Raw genomic sequence first — 5,004 nt, 5'->3', positions numbered from 1 at the left:
GCCTCCCTCTCTCTCTGTCTTTCATGAATAAATAAATAAAATATTTAAAAATAAATAAATAAAAAAGGATTAAAAAAGAATTTTAAATACAGGCTATACATGAGCCCAATGGTCATAAAATTACTATGTCCAGTGACCGTGAAGCTTCTCTACACTTACAGCTTTCTCTACCCACTCATCTGGATACGTGATTAGCAGCCTGGGCCCAGCGCTGGTCTCTGAAGGGCTTTGAACAGTTCTAGATAAGGATTCTTCATCTTCAGCTCTATTGACATTTGACGACAGATGGTTCTTGGAGGGAGGAGCTGTCCTGTGCATGGTAGGGCGCTTCGCAGCATCCCTGACCTCGACGCACTAGATGCCAGTAGCAAACCGCCCCCCCCCAAGTGTGATAATTAACAATGTCTCCGGACATTGCCCAACATCCCCCAGCAGGCCAAACCGCTTTCCCCTCGAAAACCATGCACATAGGCCGGCTGCAAAGTCCGATCTGGAAATGTGGGCCAGAAAGCCCAGTGCATGTTTGTGAGTCTCAGGGCTGTGTTGAGGGGCCTGTTTCTAAAACAACTCTACTGGCGTAAGAGGATGCACGGAAGCTTCACCCAGGAGGCTGATCCCTGGATGTGGCTTTGGGGCTGGAGAGAACGGAAAGATTCAGAACGTGTTTGGGAAAGAGAATTGACAGCACCTGCTGATCACGGGGTCAGGAGGCAAAGAGAGGAAGGGAGGAGTTTTGGAAGATGCACAGATTACTGCTACCTTTCGCAACTGGGTAGATGGTGGTGTCATGTGCCGAGATGGGAACGTGAGATGAGGGGCCAGGTTGGGCGAGGGAGGGGAGGGTGATGAGTTTCGTCTTGGACAGGTTGAGTTTCAGGTCCCATAGGGCCGTGAAGGAGAGAGAGAAGTCCATGATCTTGTACACATGGTGATGAGAAGCCCCATGTGTCCATTCAAATGTACAGCAGGCCCTGAGGGGCAAGGGCAGAAGCCAACCAGAGCTCCCCCTTCTCTCTCCACTTCTCCCTCCATCCGGTCACCTACAATCACGTTGCCGCGCTCCTGGCATCGGCCCCCTGGGAATCACTCATCATGACGTGTGCAAGATCGTGAACCTCCGCTCTCCTTCATGGCCCATCTCCTCTCTCACACAAAAATACGACGGGACGTGGGAGCCTCCACGATGTCCTTCAGTAGGTGAATGGATCCACAAACTGTGGTCTATCAGACACTAGAGTAACACAAAGCTCTTAAGAATGACCTTTAGAGGGGATCCCTGGGTGGCTCAGCGGTTTGGCGCCTGCCTTTGGCAGGGAGCACGATCCTGGAGTCCCGGGATCGGGACCCGCGTTGGGCTCCGGGCGCGGAGCCTGCTTCTCCCTCCTCCTGTGTGTGTCTCTGCCTCTCTCTCTCTGTGTCTATCATGAATAAATAAATCTTTAAAAAAAAAAAAAAAAAAAAGAATGACCTTTAGAGAATGTCTGGGTGGCTCAGTGGTTGAGTGTCTGCCTTCGGCTCAGGTCGTGATCCCGGGGTCCTGGGATCGAGTCCCACATCAGGTCTCCCCGCAAGGAGCCTGCTTCTCCCCCTGCCTGTGAATCTGCATCTCTCTCTCTGTGTCTCTCATGGATAAATACAATCTTTAAAAAATGTATTTTTAAAGAATGAACTTTCCAACCATGGAAAGACGCAGAAGAATCTTAAATGCTTATTACTAAGTAGAAGAAGCTTATCTGAGAGGGCTACAGACGGTAAGATCCTCATTCTAGGACCTCTTAGAAAAGGTGAAACCATGGAGACAGTAAAGGGATCAGCAATTGCCAGGGCTTAGTGGGGGCGGGAGGGATGAATCGGTGGAGCACAGTTTCAGGGCAGTGAAACTACTCAGTATGAGACTATAATTATGATTCCACGTCACTACACATTTGTCAAAACCCACAGGATGTAGGGCACCAAGAGTGAACCCGGATACAAACTATGGACTCTGAGTGATGATGATGTGTCAATATGGGTTCATCGATTGTAACACATGTCTCCCTCTGGGGGGATGTTGATAGTGGGGGAGGCTGTGATTTTGTGATGGCAGGGGGTATATGGGAACTCTATATTTTCTGCCCAACTTTGCCATGAACCTGAAAATATGTTTTAAAATAGTCTATAATAGGGACGCCTGGGGGGCTCAGTGGTTGAGCGCCTGCCTTCGGCCCAGGGCGTGATCCTGGAGTCCTAGGACCAGGTCTCGCATTGGGCTCTCTGCATGAAGCCTGCTTCTCCCTCTGCCTGTGTTTCTGCCTCTCTCTCTCTCTCTCTCTCTCTCATGAATAAATAAAATCTTTTTAAAAATTAAAAAATAAAATAGTCTATAATAAACACCCCCTCCCATGGGACACATGAATAAATACTAAACAAATATCCACAAATGCATGCTTGGACATTACAAATATACCAAATGATCCCCACACAATTGAACACAAATATCTGTGCACGTACACACACACGCAATTCATGCACATAGTGTGTGCTGACGCAGGTCAAGGGAAAGAGATGAACTCAAGGACACCTTCTGTCCTTTGCATGTCCTTGTTGGGAAGAAATTTTCTCTCGTTTCATCTCTGTTTCCCTCCCTCTGGTAGGACAAGGTCTTTGGGCAAACAGATGTGAGGCAGTGATTTTGCAGATATAAAACCTGAAGACCCATGTGATTGTAGGAGATTAAGGTTGGAAGGAGAAGTGGAGAGGGGAGGGGGATATAGCTGCCCTTTCTGACATTGGTGGAGCCTGCGGGGACTCAACACAGATAAAGATTCCGTATCATCCTCTAAGCTCATTGCTGTGCCCCTGGCCCTTGCCAACCCTGAGAGCACAACTGAAGGACACACTTGGAAAAAGCAAAGCACATATAAATTTTAGGTCCTGTGAGGCTGCAGTTTGCCGAGACCCCATGGCTCAGGAGTCCCTCAAAAGTCATGGCCAAGGCCTGGGATGCCCGTGTAGAAGTCAGAAATTGGAGCCCCATAGAAAATGAGACACAGGCTGAGGATGCAGCCTGGACAGGAAAACCAAAGAGGTCAAGGGTTTCTAGAAGGTGGGAGTGCTCCCCAGTGTTTGGGGCTGGCCTGGAGGGTCTGTGAGATAAGGACTGAGCATTCACAGGAGACATCCCAGGAACATAGCGTTCAATAGTGACCTTGAGGAATGCAGTTTCAAGGGTGCCTGTGGGAGGTACAAGGGAGGGACTCAAAGAAGGGAGATGACAGGGAGTGGAAACTTTGTCTAAAATCTCTCCTCTGAAATCTCTCTGCATCTCCAACCACCTTCTGTGACTTTCTTCTGCTGTTCTCTGAAACTATTCTTCTTGACGACCCCATCCTCCCACCTCCTGGAGTCTTCCTTTTGTGACCCTTGTCCACATCCTATCTTTCCCTCAAACTCCTTCCCTGCTGTGGAATTGTAGGATGCTGGAGACGAAAGGAACTGTAAACATTGACTAGTCCAAACCTTCCCCAAAACGAACACAAGCCCCCTCTACAGCATCTGTCTCCCCTTGTCCAACCTTTGATTCTTTAAGTGAGAAGGGCACTCACTGCTGAGAGAAGCAGCCTCTTCCATCTCTGCCAGCCCCAGATCTATTCTTTTTGCAGAATCATAGATGCATGCAGTAGGTACTCAGTTCATGTGTGTGGAGTCTGTTTCACAGACTCCCTTCCCCTCATTTCTCAATTTTTCTATCAAATTATGTATCCTAGACATGAAGATAATTGCCAAGGTGTGGGATAGCTTGTAGATTACAGGTGTTCATTTCAAATACATGAATTCATAGAGCATCTGCTGTGTGATAGGAGCCGGGGATTCAAGCAGAATAGACAGACACAGTCTCTGTCCTCATGGAGCTTATATTCTAGTGGGAATATGGACACTGGACAGCAAAAGACAGAATTATTTAATGACAGTTGTGGCAAGTGCTCTGGGAGAAAGGGATGTAGGAGGAATTGTAGACAGGTAGACCGTGCAATAAGGTGGTCTGAATGAATGCTCGATACTCTTGTTATACTTGTATGAATAAAACTAGTCTCACAAAATCACCAAACAAGTAATATGAACAAATCTGTTCCTTAGGGGCAGAAATTTCCCACAAGGAGGTAGCGTGCATGGCAGATTGTTGAAGTAATGGCTCCCAATTTGTTCACCTCTGCCTGTCTCCACCCACTTGGGGGATCCCCTCCCACACTGAGTCAGAGCTTAGCCCTGTGACTTATCTTGGCCAATGGGACAGAAGTAGAGGCTTGAAAAGCATTTGCACAGCGGCATAAAAGAGAGGAGATCCCTATAGGTCCTTCAGACATTAAAAGGATAATGAGGGAATTCTATAAACAACTTTATGTCGGTAAATCTGAGAACTCATGTGGCACAGACAAATCCCTTGAAATGCAAAACTACAAAAGCTTACTTAAGAAAAAATGGACAACCTAAATAGTCCTCTATTTAAAAATGGAATTTGTGGGCAGCCCGGGTGGCTCAGCTTTTAGCACAGCCTTCAGCCCTGGATTGAGTCCCACATCCGGCTCCCTGCATGGAGTCTGCTTCTCCCTTTGTCTGTGCCTCTCTCTCTCTCTCTGTGTGTGTGTGTGTGTCTCTCATGAATGAATAAATAAAATTTTTTAAAAATATATAAATAAATAAATAAAAATGGAATTTGTGATGAAAAACCTTCCCACAAAGACAACTCCATTCCCAGATGGCTTCACTGGTGAATCTTACAAAAATATAAGAAAGAAATAATACTGATTCTACACAAATTCTTCCAGAAAATAGGAGGGTGCACCTCCCAAATCATTCTATAAGGGTTGTAGTATCCTGATACCATAACCAGATAAGGACATTACAAGAAAACAAGACCACAGATCAATATCTTTCATGAATATGGACACAAGCAATCCTTAACAAAATATTAATAGAGTCCAGCAATTTATAAAAAGGAAGATATATTGTGATCACATGGTGGTT

Source organism: Canis lupus, chromosome 19 (genome assembly GCF_048164855.1).
Source record: "Canis lupus baileyi chromosome 19, mCanLup2.hap1, whole genome shotgun sequence".
Lineage (NCBI taxonomy): Eukaryota > Metazoa > Chordata > Mammalia > Carnivora > Canidae > Canis > Canis lupus.
The sequence above is the reverse complement of the archived record's forward strand: the minus strand, read 5'-3'. Positions refer to the sequence as shown.